This window comes from Natator depressus, chromosome 14 (assembly GCF_965152275.1).
Source record: "Natator depressus isolate rNatDep1 chromosome 14, rNatDep2.hap1, whole genome shotgun sequence".
Lineage (NCBI taxonomy): Eukaryota > Metazoa > Chordata > Testudines > Cheloniidae > Natator > Natator depressus.
Window position 1 is genome coordinate 1,579,019 of NC_134247.1, and position 16,887 is coordinate 1,595,905.

At 46.4% G+C, this 16,887-nt stretch overlaps 1 protein-coding gene across 10 annotated transcripts in view; it reads right to left on the minus strand.

The window, feature by feature from the left end:
* RBFOX3 (RNA binding fox-1 homolog 3) overlaps positions 1-16,887 on the minus strand; it is a 345,196-nt gene that overhangs the window by 156,385 nt on the left and 171,924 nt on the right. The window contains exon 1 of one of the 10 annotated variants that reach the window (XM_074971602.1): positions 5,985-5,996. The exons of the other annotated variants lie outside the window; for them this stretch is intronic. The gene's annotated coding sequence lies outside the window, so the exon portion shown is untranslated. Of the gene's footprint in view, positions 1-5,984; positions 5,997-16,887 lie in introns of those variants that run through there. 10 annotated transcript variants of the gene reach the window in all.

Here is a 16,887-nt window from a genome sequence, read left to right on the forward strand (position 1 = left end):
TGGATTTGAAATACCACAGGGCCCATCTGCATGGCAAAATGGATTTCTGTTACATGCGGTGGAGAGCAAGAGTGCAGCTCCAGACTAGCCCAATCTATCAATGCGCATGGCTGTGTCTGCCTGATGCGTAAATCTCTCCAGCTGTTCATCTCGTCATCAACACACCTGCATTGTAGGTCATCTCTCTCTTTCTGCTTCTTTGCTCAACAAGCTACTACTAAGTCATCTCTTCCCCTAGCCACACAGTCAATGGGCTACGTGGCCACTCATCTGACAATACAGTATTCTAGATCTTTGATCAATATGTCTCATCCAACTATATAGCCAATAAGCCTTTCTGTCTAACACAGAGGCTTCTTTCAGAGTAGCAGCCGTGTTAGTCTGTATTCGCAAAAAGAACAGGAGTACTTGTGGCACCTTAGAGACTAACACGTTTATTTGAGCATAAGCTTTCGTGAGCTGTAGCTCATGTTAGTCTCTAAGGTGCCACAAGTACTCCTCTTCTTTTTATAGAGGCTTCTGTATCCCTTAGATTTTGAGAACATCTCTCTGACCATCCACATGATAAACATATTGTGCTGGCAGAAACGACCCTTCACCAACAGGCACCACTGACACAGTGGCAAGAATAATGATGCTTTGTACTTCTATATCTCATAGGGCTTGTCTTCACTACTGGCTAAATTGATGCAGCGGTGCCGATTTAGCAGATCTGGTGAAGACACGAGAAATCAATGGCAGAGTGCTCTCCTGTTGACTTCAGTACTCCACCTCCCTGCCAGACAGAAACTATGTCGACAGGAGAGCGTCTCCTGTAGACATAGCCCAGCACAGATACCACTCTAAGTCGATCTAAGCTTTGTCAGCTTAAGTAGAGTAACTGAGCCCTGGTCTACACTGGGGTGGTGGGGGGGATCGATCTAAGTTACGCAACTTCAGCTACATAGCTGAACGTCGACGTACTTAGATCGACTTACCGCGGTGTCTTCACTGCAGTGAGTCAACTGCTGCCGCTCCCCCATCGACTCTGCCTGTGCCTCTCGTGGCGCTGGAGTACAGGAGTCGACGGGAGAGTGCTCGGGGATTGATTTATAGACTAGACATGATAAATCGATCCCCGCTGGATGGACTGCTGCCCGCTGATCTGGCGGGTAGTGAAGACATACTCTTAGACTGATTTATCTCCTTACTGGAGACCAGGCCTGAGTCAGAGGATCCTGAAGCACTTTACAAACATTACACTTTTTTTGACAAGATGACTAGTATGGTTAATAAAGGTAACAGTATCGATGTAATATACTTCGACTTCTGTAAGGCATTTGACTTGGTGCCACACAATATTTTAATGAAAAAACTAGAATATAACATTAATATGCCACACATTAAATGGATAAAAAACTGGCCAGCTGATACATCTCAAAATGTAACTGTAAGCAGGGAATCACCACCAAGCAAGTCTGTTTCCAGTGGGGTCCCATAGGAATTGGTTCTTAGCCCTACTCTATTTAACATTTTTATCGATGACTTGGAAGAAAACAAAATCATTATTGATAAAGTTTACAGATGACAGAAAAATTGGGCAAGTGGTGAATAATGAAGAGAACAGATCACTGATTCAGAGTGATCTAGATTGCTCGGTAAACTGGGTGCAAGCAAACAATTTGCATTTTAATATGGCTAAATGTAAAATGTATACATCTAGTAACAAAGAATATAAGCCATACTTACAGGTTGGGGGACTCCAAGATTTGGGGATGATGATTGACAAAGCCCTGGCTGGGATGATTTAATTGGGGATTGGTCCTGCTTTGAGCAGGGGGTTGGACTAGATGACCTCCTGAGGTCCCTTCCAACCCTGATATTCTATGATTCTATTCTATGATTCTATGATGGATAATCAGCTGAACATGAGCTCCCAAACTCACACTGTAGCCAAAAGAGCTAATGAAGTCCTGGGATGCATAAAGAGGAATCTGAAGTAGGAGCAGAGAGGTTGTTTTACCTCTGTACTTAGCTCTGGTTTGACCGCTCCTGGAATACTGTGTCCAGTTCTGGTTCCCGCAATTCAAGAAAGATGTTGATAAATTTGGGATGGTACATAGAAGAGCTGCAAGAATGATTAAAGGATTATAAAACATGCCTTATAGGAGCTCAACCTATTTAGCTTAAAAAAGAGAAGATACAGGGTGACTTGATTACAGTCAGTAAGTACCTACACGGGCAACAAATATTTAATAATGGACTCTTCAATCTAGCAGAAAAAGCTACAAAACACACTCAAATGGCTGGAAGTTGAAGCTAGACAAATTTACACTGGAAATAAGGCATACATTTTTAATAGTGAGAGCAATTAGCCATTGGAACAACTTATCAAGGATCATGGTGGATTCTCCATCACCGACAATTTTAAAATCAAGATTGGATGTTTTTCCAAAAGATCTACTCTAAGCCTATGGTATACAGGACGTTAGACTAGACGATCACGACGGTCCTTTCTGGTCTTGGAATCTATGAACATCACACCCTTGGGTGATAGGCAAATATCCCTATTTCACAGACAGGAAAAACTCAGGACACATAGAAGAGGAGGACTTGTGGCACCTTAGAGACTAACAAATTTATTTGAGCATAAGCTTCCATGAGCTACAGCTCACTTCATCTGATTGAAGCCAACATTTGGAAACTCAGTATTTAGGTGCCTAAATACAGATTTATGCAGCTAAACGTAGCCCAAGTTTGAACATTTTGGCCTAAAGACTTATTCAATGTCACGCCACCAATCAGCAGCACAGCCTTCTAATTCTTCACTCTGCACTTTTTCATCGATTTATTCATAGATTCCAAGGCCAGAAGGGACCACTGTGATCATCTAGTCAGACCTCCTGCATAGCACAGGGCACAAAACTTCCCCAAAACAATTCCTACAGCAGTTCTTTTAGAAAAACATCCAATCTTGATTTAAAAATGGCCAGTGATGGAGAATTCACCATGATACTTGGTTCACTGCTCTCACTGGTTGAAAATGTATGTCTTATTTCCAGCCAGAATTTGTCAAATATCGACTTTCAGCCACTGTATCCTTTTGTACCTTTCTCTGCTAGATTGACAAGTCCATTATTAAATATTTCACCGTTAGGCCACAGTCTCTCCCTAGAGTCATCTCTACTCCTTCCCATACAGGCACCACCAGTACAGCCATCTTTGTGTTAACTATACTGCACCTGTTTGTGCATTTAGACTGCTGGGGAAGGGACCTTGTTTGCTGTTTTATCTATATTTTTTTGACTGTAAAGTGTCATGTGCACCTGTGGCACTAAAAATGTATTAAAATCATTAGCTTCTCCAATAGGCAGCACTGATGTAACCATCTCTGCCTTTACAAGCACCATTGCTACGTCAACCAGCCTTTCATATCTTTATGATGGATGTGGCAGGCTTCTCTGACGGATCTGTGTTTTGCACTATCTATTATATCTTTGGACTGACATCTAATATACCAACAGAGCTGGTGGTCAATCCATCTGCTTTTTCCTAACCCATTGCTCCATCTCATCAGCTCCTTTGCTGACTGTACATTCAATATCTTTCCATGGTTCATAACTGGGAGGCTCTGAGTTTCTAAGGACATATGGAAATATTGAACCTTTGCCCTACAGGACACACTGTGTCTAGCTCCCATTCACTTTCTGGGTTAAAGTCCATGCTCTGGCTTTTCTTCCTTTCTCAGCTTCCTGGTACATTTCCAATGTCTCTTTTAAAATCCCTCTCAGCACAGCTCCCAGGGGAAAGCAAGGGAAGCCTTCCTGAATTCAAAGGGAAACAAGCAATGGGGACTGTGGAGCTCTTAGTAGATGGGAAGCCTCATGACTCCATTTCTTTCACTTCTTTCCTTTGTTTTTCTCTCTTTCTGCCATATTATGTTTATCTATCTAACTGGAAAGGAAGGAATGTCGAGGTTTCATACTGTTTCATCTTGATTTAGTCACTTTTATATCTCACAAACGCATATGCAGATTTCTCTGCTTCTTTGTTTATTAAGGCTTCTATAAAAATGTTAATTTTTTTATTGTTAATTGCAATTTCTCTTTTAATATGCAAGTTGGCCTGGCTCTCCTCAGAGACTCCCCAAGCCCCTCTGCAAATAATACAGCCGCCTGGCTCCAATGTGAGCTGCCTACTGTGTATTTACTGCCATCAAAGCACAAAGAAGGTTGATAGCAGAACAGCCTCTTCGAGGTAGGCTGCTCCTCCATCCCCACACCTCAGCATGGGGCTGTCAGCGATCGCAGCTTTGGGAGTTCACACTACATTGTGGAATCCCAGTCCAAGCTGGGAAGTGTAGAAGAACATTCAGAAAAGTAGAAAGTCCCCAGAACGCAGAGACCCCCTTCAATAACCAGAACCCTTCTTGATTTCATTTACTTAGCCACATTCCACCGGGCCATGCACCCAGAGGGGTACTCCGAAAGACACCCACCCCAGGATCCACCGGAACGTAGGGCTGACAGGGTACTGGTACTGGCCCCTCAGCTGAATGCATGACTCCACCTCAGACTGATGACCAGTCAGCCTGCAGGGACCATGAAGGAGCAGTACCCATCAATTCCACAGGCTGGTGCTGAGGGTCCAGGAAATGGTGACACAGCAGGGAAACCTTAGCCAACCTCAGCAGGGTCAGTTTCCCTCTGGACAGTACCAGAAGACCCGGTACTGAATAGGAGCTTGGGGCAACATGGTCCCTTCTGCTTGTCTTTACCACTGGTGCCGGTGGTACCAAGACTGCCAGTAAGTCCCTGGCTGCAACAAGTGCCTCTGGGGTTAATGGCACCGCAATGTCCCCCTGCTGCTGGCAGTTGATCCTGCACCAGACTCAACAGCACATGCAAGCAGGGAGGAGTCAATGGTGCAACCTGCAGAGTGGGGTCGGGGAGTGGACCGACACAGGTCACACCCTGCTGCACTCCCTCAGGTTGGTGAGCGTCCCCTCTCAGACTGCTGCTTTTTGTGCTTCTTTCTCAGCATCGTGAAGGGGAGAGGTGTCGAGAGTCCCGTGCCACAGGAGGAGCGCTCCGTACCAACGCCGAGATACTCAGTACGGAGTCCAACCAGCTTGTCGCCAACATTGGTCTGAGTGCAGCTTCCATTAGGATTAGGATGGACTTTAACCTAGCCGCCCTGTCCTCCTTCGTACAAGGCTTGAACTGGCGGCAGATCTGGCAACACTCTCGTAGGTGAGTCTCTTCCAGACACTTCAGACAGCTGGAGTGTGGGTCACTCACTAGCATGGGCTTGCCACAGGATGCACAGGGTTTGAAACCTGGAGCATGCCCAGCTCCAGGAACAGAGAATGCCCCGCTAGACAGATGAGAGAGTCTAACTATTTACACTGACTACTAAGAAGATAAACTGAAGACAACAACTCTTCGGAAAAAGAAAAGAGGGAAGGAGGAAAAACAGCAACAACCACTGAGAATTGCCTTGCCAAAGCAAGAGAAGCTGTTCCAGCAACCTTTACAGGCGGTAAGAAGGAACTGAAGGGTGCAGGGCTGGCTGGGCTCCTTATACCGGCGCATGAGTGCGCAGCACCAGAGGGTGCTAGAGCCAGCTCAAGGGATACCACTGAGGAGAAAACCACGGTGCATGTGGCGCACACACACTTAGCGTGGAATAGACACAAGCAAGCACTCAAACAAGAACCCAGCCTCTCAGGTATCTTTGAGGTTTATGGGGGCATTGTACCAACCAATCCATTACTACTACAAGTTGGATAGAATGGACCCACTTCCATGAGCTGCTTACATTAAGCCTAGACCAGCTGATAGGAGGATGGGGAGATTTGGAGCCAGTAGCCCTCTGTGCCCGCAGCCATTCTGCATGTTGCAAAGCAACTCAAATACAGGAGCTTCCCAGCATTCACTGCTCAGAAGGCTCAGAGAAGAGAGCCCCTTCTGAGCACAGGCTAATCTTAAGCTCATTGCTGCCAAAGTTTGGCTGGCAGCACTCTGTGTCACAGGAGAAACACCGAACAGTATTGCAGTTTTCTCAGCTGCCTGTTTTCTGGATGTTTGCCCATAGCCCTGCCACTGCACAATTCAGCACAATTCCCAGCCTGTGTCTTGGAGAGGTCCAAGACTGATGGAGCAAGTGGGGCTGTAGGGCTGTAGCTCATGACTCGGGGCATTAGCAGAGCTGGATGTGTGAGGAGTTTGCACAATGACAGCTTTGGCCAGTACTTCTAGAGCTTTGCTTTCAGGAAAGCTGAAATTCACCAATTTCACTGGAAATGGAAACACAAAATTACCAAAAAATGTTGAAAGAAAAACCAATATCACCTTGTCAGGGTGAGCCTCTCTTCTTACACTTTTTGCAAGCCTGCTCTTCTTCATTCTCGTTTCTCCCCCTTTTTTCTGATTTCTTTCAACTCAGGTACAACCTACAAAAAAGCACCCTAAGGGGAGGAGCAGGATAACACACCCTTTACGGTTAAGTAACACAACAGCCTCTTTATGCTAAAACCAAAAGAAATAGGAAGGGGCCTGGGCATCAAACACAGCAAAATGAAACGGTTAAAGAATCAAACTCATTAAATGGCTGTGATAACACTTTATTGTAATGGTACATTTAATTCACACTTAAGTCCAATGGCACTCCAAGAGACGCTCCTATGGCATCCACATGAACAGCAGATAAATGGATTATGGTTAGTGCTGAGACAATGAACTCTCAATGGATACTGGACAATGGCACATGAAAAATGTGTTAACAGAATATATTTTCTGTACATGAATCTCCACTTGTTTGATAACATGCCCCAAAGAAAACAAACTGAAGGGACAGATAGATTGTCTGTATACTGACAACAGGGACTAAACAGGTATGCTGAGGAGTCTGTATCTACAATTTCTAATGGATTTCATGCCTGTGAAATTCACAAGGTGCAAGGAGAATAATCAGGAACCTGAACAGATCACAAAATAGCTGCACTGGAACCAACACCCATAGCTAAAGAACAGAACAGCCTCAACCCTTCCCAATACAATGTTAATGGTAAGTGAACAGCAGAGAGTGCAAGAACTATAGCACCAGCAATGGGAATAACAGAGGATTTCCGCAGCGGGAAGGAGTTAGGGAGAGCAGAAAAGACTAAATACGATACTTCATTCATGCACATTTCAACCAGAAATAAATAGTGGAAAGCACGCAAGCACAGGCTAGGACTATCTAAGGAGCAGCATCACCTGAATCACGACACTGAGGCTATGGCTACACTGCGGACCTTATAGCGGCGGAGCTGCACCGCTGCAGCTGTGTCACTGGAAGGGCTCCTGTGGACCCGCTCTGTGCCGGCAGGAGAGAGCTCCCCCATTGGCATCATTAAACCACCCCAACGAGCGGCGGTAGCTATGTCGGCAGGAGAGGGCCTCCCACGGACACAGTACTGGCCACACCCGCGCTTCTGTCAGTGAAACGTCGGTCGGTCAGGGGCATGTTTTTTCAGCCCCCGGACTGACAGAAGTGCTAGAGTAGGCATAGCACAAGAGCTTGTCTATGCGACGAGTTCCTGCACAGCAAGCCAGGCTGTGAACTGCAGCACACCAGCTTCCCATGCAGTAATTTGCTGGGTGAACACCACTACAAGGCAGTAAAAGTCTCGCAATGTTGACACTACTACAGCTGCACTCAGCAACTTTCACTGCCTTGTAGCGGCGTTCACACGGTGAGTTACTGCGTGGCCAGCTGGTGTGCTGCAGAGTCACAGCCTGGCTTGCTGTGCAGTCACGCACTGTGTAGAAATAGCATCACAACTAAAATTCACTAACAATAGCAACACAAGAACAAACTCACTAGCAACAGAGAAACTAGGTAACAGATAGTCAGCAGCATAACTAACAAGAGTGGAAAGTCAAACTCTTGGAGTAAAAGCAACTCCTACCAGCATGGCTGCAGTCTAAGCAGCCACGAGACACAGTGAACCCAGCATTACTGTAGTATAAACTAAATAACCCACTTCCTTCCCTGACGAACTGAGGGATGCACCCCACCCAGTACTTATTCTCTACACAGCTACTGACTTGGACTCTTCATACATTCCATGGGTGGCGTACCTGAGCCTACTTATCCACTGACGCTTTAAAAACTCCCACACCCCAGTCTGGATCTATGCTGGTTATGTGATATGTATGTACCTCGGGAACCTTGGAACCGATACTTTCAATCCCCCGTAACCCAAGCCCGACCCCAGATGTACAGCACCTTCCATCTTAACTTGTGTAAATTTGATTTTAAAACATTAACATCAACAGTCTACCAGCCACCAGTAAAATTAACTTTCTGGCTGCTAATTCTGGTTGACTGAACTGTATGAGGCTTAGGGTTTCTTTACTCCACCAATTTTACTTTAAAAAAAAAAACAAAACAAAAAAAAACACCTGGAGAAAATATCAGGCTCTTGTGGCAAACGTCTGGTTTGGAAGCAAGCTGCTCTTGTATATTATGTTGTTCTGGTACTGCATCACAACCTATCAAAGTCGAAGTCCCCAGAGCAAGAGAAATCAAAACATCATGAATAAAGTGCAACTTCAGAACTCCAGTAGTCTGACAGTGTTAGAGTCAGCCTCCTAACATGCAGTGTTTTATTGATGCTTTCCTCTAATAAAGTCAATGCTGGCCTAGCTTCACTGCCTACAGCGCATTTTCTCAATTAGAGGAGAACAAATAAGGCAACAAGCCAACATGGTCAAGGTAAACACTGTACAAAGCTAGCAAGGGCTGCTGTGTCCAAACCAGAAACAGCTGCAGCTTCTAGCTTTGCACGTTTTTCCTTTCCCCCTAAGTTCTCTTCCCTCCCTCATTTCTACAGCCAGGCAAATACAAACCTCCTACCACCCCGAGGAGAACCTCAATTCCCAGGGCACTCATCTACCATCCCAATTATCCAGGCAAGATGTACAGAACCATTAGTGATGCATTCCCTGCACCTCCCCGGCAAATCAGCCCACTGGCATCGGCAGCTAGGTGCTGCTGCTTAGAGCACCACCCTCAGGAATAGAATCATAGAAGATTAGGGTTGGAAGAGACCTCAGGAGGTCATCTAGTTAAACCCCCCGCTCAAAGCAGGACCAACACCAACTAAATCATCCCAGCCAAGGCTTTGTCAAGCCGGGCCTTAAAAACCTCTAAGGATGGAGATTCCACCACCTCCCTACGTAACCCATTCCAGTGCTTCACCACCCTCCTAGTGAAATTGTTTCCTAATATCCAACCGAGACCTCCCCCACCGCAATTTGAGACCACTGCTTCTTGTTCTGTCATCTGCCACCACTGAGAACAGCATGGCTCTATCCTCTTTAAAACCCCCCTTCAGGTAATTGAAGGGTGCTGTCAAATCCCCCCTCACTCTTCCCTTCTGCAGACTAAATAACCCCATTTCCCTCAGGTTCTCCTTGTAAGTCATGTGCCCCAGCCCCCTAATCATTTTCATTGCCCTCTGCTGGACTCTCTCCAATTTATCCACATCCCTTCTGTAGTGGGGGGACCAAAACTGGACGTAATACTCCAGGTGTGGCCTCACCAGTGCCGAATAGAGGGGAATAATCCCTTCCCTCGATCTGCTGGCAATGCTCCGACTAATACAGCCCAAAATGCCATTGGCCTTCTTGGTAACGAGGGCACACTGCAGACTCATATCCAGCTTCTCATCCACTGTAATCCCCAGGTCCTTTTCTGCAGAACTGCTGCTTAGCCTGTCAGTCCCCAGCCTGTAGCGGTGCATGGGATTCTTCCTTCCTAAACGCAGGACTCTGCACTTGCCCTTGTTGAACCTCATCAGATTTCTTTTAGCCCAATCCCCCAATTTGTCTAGGTCACTCTGGACCCTATCCCCACCCTCCAGTGTATCTACCTCTCCCCCCAGTTTAGTGTCATAAGCAAACTTGCTGAGGGTGCAATTAATCCCATCATCCAGATCATTGATAAAGATGTTGAACAAAACTGGCCCCAGGACTGACCCTTGAGTCACTCTGCTTGATACGGGCTGCCAACTAGACATTGAGCCGTTGATCACTACCTGTTGAGCGTGACAATCTAGCCAGCTTTCTATCCATTTTTATAGTCCATTCATCCAATCCATACTTTTTAAACTAGCCGGCAAGAATACTGTGGGAGACCATCTCAGAAGCTTTGCTAAAGTCAAGATATATCACATCCACCGCTTTCCCCATATTCACAGAGCCAGTTATCTCATCATAGAAGGCAATCCGGTTGGTCAGGCATGACTTGCCCTTCATGAATCCATGTTGACTGTTCCTGATCACCTTCTTCTTCTCCAAGTGCTTCAAAATGGATTCCTTGAGGACCTGCTCCATGATTGTGCCAGGGACTGAAGTGAGGCGGACTGGTCTGTAGTTCCCCGGCTTCTCTTTGTTCACTTCTTTAAATATGGGTAGTATATTTGCCTTTTTCCAATCATCTGGGACCTCCCCCGATCGCCTCGAATTTTCAAAGATAATGGCCAATGGCTCTGCAATCATATCAGCCAACTCCCTCAGCATCCTTGGATGCATTAGATCTGGACCGATGGACTTGTGAAAGTCAAGCTTTTCTAAATATTTGAGGGAAGGTATGATCCACAAACCTCTTAATGCCAATTGACAAGGGGATACAGAGAGGTACAGGTATATCCTGACTCTGGTTCACCAAAGGAGGTCATGTGAGATCTCAAATGAAAGCTGGTCTCAAACTGGCTATTGACATCATTATGATATGCATGTACTGACGCTATGTAAGGAGTTATGGAGATATGCTGGAAATGTGTCCTTAGATTCTGTATCAAGGTGTTAGTCACCAGCAGAGGAGACTAACAGTTTTTCTGTGAGACAAGAGAGGTTTATTCACCTCACTCTGTGTCAGGATGAACATTAAGCGTTGTAAACTAACACAATGAATACCCATTTATATACATAGTCAATTGTTAATGAAGGGATGTGAAATCAACAGCACACAGGAAAAACAAGCCACTGGTGACTACCCTGTCTGTGAGCAAGGACAATGAACTTTGGGGGTATAGCTGGATGGCAAAGACAACACCCCTCACGCTGCACCTAGGAAGTAAACAGACAACGTGTTTGCATTCATGAAAAGAAGATCAAAACCAGTCTTGGCTGAAAACACCGCAGAAGACTTTGGGTGAGATAATACTTCTTTAGACAGGGGGTTAACCTGTTAGTTAAGTTTAATCTCCAGAAAAGCGTGTTATTATTTTGTTTTACATGTAACCATTTGTTTCCAATATCCTTACTCACTATCACTTGAATATTTGATAATAAACGTATTCTTGTTTTCATTATAAATATATCTAAGTGCTGTGATATTAAGCAAAGTGCAGATCCTGAGCTGCCCAGGGAGATTGTGGAATCTCTGTCATTGGAGATTTTTAAGAGCAGGTTAGAGAAACACTGTCAGGGATGGTCTAGATAATACTTAGTCCTGCCTTCAGTGCAGGGGATAGAAGTCCTATGATTCTAAGCTGGTGTGTGCTGTTCCTTGTAACAGTGTCAGGGGCTTGATCTCACAGGAAATGCTTCAAAAGGGACTTTGGAACTAGGGTGGACCTACTGTCGAACTGCAAGGCAAACAAAGGGCTGGCATAACCCTGAGGAGAATATTTGAATGGCTGACAGACTGGTGGGGATGGAGAGCTGACACCCAGCTATGCACAAGCAAGACGCTCTCATGCTGGAGGCAGGGGATAACAACGTGACTCTCAGTCCTGGGTACCCTGAGAACCATCACAGAAAGCTCTTGTGAGAGAGATTAAAGTGAAGTAGCTCCTGGTTCCTGGAAATTTTTCCATTAGTGGTATCCATCGGGTCGGCTCCAGCACCCTTTTGTGCCATGCTCTCATAGCGCCAGTATAAAGGGCCCCATCAACTCTGCACCCCTTCAGTTTCTTTTTACCAGCTGACTCCAATAAGGGGGGACAGAGGGAAGGTCTTGGAATGGACATGTGCAATACATCTCAAAGAACAACAGTTACAGAAAGGTTACTAACTGTTTTTTCTTCAAGTGTTGCACATGTCCATTCCAAGGTAGGTGACTCACAAGCAGTTGCACAGTGGGCTTAGAGTTCAAGGACAAGCTGACTGCAAGACTGCACGGCTGAAGTTGGCACCATCTCTGGCCTGTTGGATAATGGCATAGTGCGTTGAGAACATCTGCGCCAAGGACCAGATTGCTGCCATGCAGATATCTTAAATAGGGGCTTGAGCTAGGAAAGCAGCCGAAGAGGCCTGAGATCTTGTGGAATGAACATTCAGGTTAGCCACAGGAGGGACTCCTGCAAGTTTGTAACATGCCTGGATACATGAGGTAAGCCAAGACTAAATCCTCTGGGCAGAGATGGGGAGCCTCTTCATTCTCTCAGCTATTGCTATGAACAGCTGAGTCGATCTGCAAAATGGTTTGGCCCTTTGAATATAAACGCCAGGACCCGTCTAACATCTAAGGAGCACAGACACAGCTCCTCCCTATTTGCATGCAGTTTAGGGCAGGATATAGGTAGAAAAATTGCTTGGCTGCGGTGCAATTGTGAGACCACTTTCAGGAGGAATTTTGGATGCGGGCGCAGCTGTACTTTATCTTTGAAGCAGATGGTTTATGGAGTTGTAGTCCACCTGCTGAGAAGGCTTTTTGGTCAAACAATCCAGCTTCTTAGGGTACTTTGCATTTGGTGTGGGGACCGCTTGACCTTGATGGTCCTTCTCATTGGTGACCACCACTAGGGACCTGGAGGGGCTGTGAAAACAGAAATTCACACCAGTTGGCTATTACGAAGTATTTGCGCTCTGTCTTTTTGGCTGTAGGAGGGAGGGAAGTGGGGGTCTTCCAGAGCACTCTAATCAGGTCCATGATCGCCTTATTAAAGGATAGAGCCACTCTTCAGGGACCCGCAGATGACAAAATATCCAGTAACCCATGTGTCATCTCTTTTACAATTTCAGCTTGGATACCCAAGTTCAAAGCCACTCACTTTAATAGGTCCTGGTAGGCCTTCTGGTCATCTTGAAGTGGGGACACACTGCCTCATCTGGGGAAGAGGAAAAAGATGCTAAGGCTGGTTAAGGGCCCTCTACCACTTCCTCTGTCTCGACTGAGACCTGTGGGACTTTCTCTTGAGGTTTGGCACCGGGCTCAGCACTGGAGGCTGGGTTGGGGATCTCGCAGTGCGATACCAGAGGTGCCCTACTTTCTGAGGCCACAGAATATGAATGCCTCAAAACAGTGCCCTGGAACCCTCACAGGTTCCAAAAAGGCCATTGCACAGGTGCCAATCCCCCTGGTCCCGGAGGCCCAGCGTTGAGGGGCACCAAAACGCCTGAGGCCAGAGCATGGTAGTAATAGCGTGGGGAGTAGTGTGGGCGGGCCTGACGGTAGGGAGAGTAGGACCCCACTTCAGATTCTGATGAGGAAGACGAGCTGCGGTGAGGAGACTAAGGCGGTGCTGACCCTCTCAGAGCTGGCAAACGGCATCATGGAGAAATGTGAGCCGAGGCTCCCCTAGGGGTTTTCCCCTAGAGGGTGACCATGGTGCTGCACGAAAGCTGGGGAATGGCTTTCTGCCACTCATTGGTACCAGTGGTGCAGAGTCCCGAATATCTGGGGACTCTGGGACTGGGAGAGGGAGCAGGCCTCTAGCAGCCACAAATGCCTCTGGGGTTGACGGTACTGCAAACTGATCAGCACAGTGTCTGCTGGAGGATGGCACTTCCCGTACCAGAGTTAGCAGAGCTTGCGGGGTACCAAGGTTGGCGGAGGTGGCTGCTGCAGTTCCGGAGAGGGACAGCAGCCTGACACAAGTCTCGCTCTATCCAGATCCCTTGCCTACTTCCTTTCAGCACTGGGGAACAACTCTTCTCCTGGTGCTTATGGTGCTGCTTCTTAGGCACCGGGGAGGAGGATCGGTGCCGTGACTCTCGACTGGCAGGAGGAGCACTCTGCACTGAAGCTCAGGTGCTTGGTGCCAAGTCCAAGTGCAGCTCCGGCACTGGTCTGAGGGCTGCCTCTATAAGAAGGACTTCCAACCTCACCTGCTGGTCTTTCTTGGTGCAGGGTCTGAGGTCTCTGCAGATCTGGCAATGATTTTTCTGATGAGCTTCCCCTCAGCACTTGAGACAGCTTGAACACAGGTCGCTCAAAGGAACCGACTTGCCACAGGAAACGCAGGGCTTGAAGCCCAGTGACCGAGGCATGCCCCAGCACTGGGGAGCTGACAAGCCTCTCCAACCAAGTGCAGAGGCGTCCAAAACTCATTAACTAGTAAAACTACTACTAATAAACAAAGTAAACTACAGTAACTATCCACAGCCTCAGAAACAACTCTGACATAATCAAAACGGCTGACAAAGGAGGTGCTGTTGTCATCATGAATAGGTGGGAATATGAACGAGAGGCTGCTAGGCAGCTCTCCAACACCACATTCTACAAGCCATTACCCTCTGATCCCACCAAGGGTTACCGAAAGAAACCACACCATCTGCTCAAGAAACTCCCTGAAAAAGCACAAGAACAAATCTGCACAGACACACCCCTGGAACCCCAACCAGGGGTATTCTATCTGCTACCCAAGATCCATAAACCTGGAAATCCTGGACACCCCATCATCTCAGGCATTGGCACCCTGACAAAAGGATTGTCTGGCTATGTAGACTCCCTCCTCAGGCCCTATGCTACCAGCACTCCCAGCTATCTTCGAGACACCAAGACTTCCTGAGGAAACTACAATCCATCGGTGATCTTCCTGAAAACACTATCTTGGCCGCTATGGATGTCGAAGCCCTCTACACCAACATTCCACACAAAGATGGACTACAAGCCGTCAGAAACAGTTTCCTCGATAATGTCACGGCAAACCTGGTGGCTGAACTTTGTGACTGTGTCCTCACCCATAACTATTTCACATTTGGGGACAATGTATACCTTCAAGTAAGCGGCACTGCTATGGGTACCCACGTGGCCCCACAGTATGCCAACATTTTTATGGCTGACTTAGAACAACGCTTCCTCAGCTCTCGTCCCCTAACGCCCCTACTCTACTTGCACTACATTGATGACATCTTCATCATCTGGACCCATGGAAAAGAAGCCCTTGAGGAATTCCACCATGATTTCAACAATTTCCATCCCACCATCAACCTCAGCTTGGACCAGTCCACACAAGAGATCCACTTCCTGGACACTACAGTGCTAATAAGCGATGGTCACATAAACACCACCCTCTACCAGAAACCTACTGACCGCTATTCCTACCTACATGCCTCCAGCTTTCATCCAGACCACACCACACGATCCATTGTCTACAGCCAAGCTCTTCGATACAACCGCATTTGCTCCAACCCTTCAGACAGAGACAAACACCTACAAGATCTCTATCAAGCATTCTTACAACTACAATCCCCACCTGCGGAAGTGAAGAAACAGATTGACAGAGCCAGAAGAGTACCCAGAAGTCACCTACTACAGGACAGGCCCAACAAAGAAAATAACAGAACGCCACTAGCCGTCACCTTCAGCCCCCAACTAAAACCTCTCCAACGCATTATCAAGGATCTACAACCTATCCTGAAGGATGACCCATCACTCTCAATGGTCTTGGGACACAGGCCAGTCCTTACCTACAGACAGCCCCCCAACCTGAAGCAAATACTCACCAGCAACCACACACCACACAACAAAAACACTAACTCAGGAACCTATCCTTGCAACAAAGCCCCTTGCCAACTGTGTCCACACATCTATTCAGGGGACACCATCATAGGTTCTAATCACATCAGCCACACTATCAGAAGCTCGTTCACCTGCACATCTACCAATGTGATATATGCCATCATGTGTCAGCAATGCCCCTCTGCCATGTACATTGGCCAAATAGGACAGTCTCTATGTAAAAGAATAAATGGACACAAATCAGACGTCAAGAATTATAACATTCAAAACCCAGTCGGAACACACTTCAATCTCCATGGGGTCACTCAATTACAGACCTAAAAGTCGCAATACTACAACAAAAAAAACTTTAAAAACAGACTCCAACGAGAAACTGCTGAATTGAAATTAATTTGCAACCTGGACACCATTAAATTAGGCTTGAATAGAGACTGGGAGTGGAGGGGTCATTACACAAAGTAAATCTATTTCCCCATGCTTATTTTTTCCCCCTACTGTTACTCACAACTTTTTTTCAACTGTTGGAAATGGGCTGCCCTGATTATCACTACAAAAGGTTTTTTTTCTCCTGCTGATAATAACTCACCTTAACTGATCACTCTCGTTATAATGGGTATGGCAACACCCATTTTTTCATCTTCTGGGTGTGTGTGTGTGTGTGTATATATATGTGTGTGTATATATGTGTATATATATATCTTCCTACTGTATTTTCCCCTGCATGCATCCGAGGAAGTGGGTTTTAGCCCATGAAAGCTTATGCTCAAATAAATTTGTTAGTCTCTAATGTGCCACAAGTCCTCCTTGTTCTTTTTACAATAACTATATACATGAGAAAGAGAAGAAAAAAACACTGAGAAAAATTGCCTGAGCAATGAGGGACGTTCCAACAACCATCACAATTGATAAGAAGGAACTGAAGGAGTGTGCGGGGTTGACAGAGCCCTTTATATGGGTGCTATGAGTGCATGGCACCAGAGAGCGCTGGAGCTGACTCAACGGATACCACTAAGGGAAAAATTCCAGCAACTGTACTCCGGGCGTGCACACGCCTACATTGGAATTAACGTGCACGCACTCAGAGGACTGTTTGCTCTTAGGGAGGCTATGAGACATAGGAATGAATGTCACTCAGCTCCCTGAGCTTGAATGGGTCATTAAAAAAAG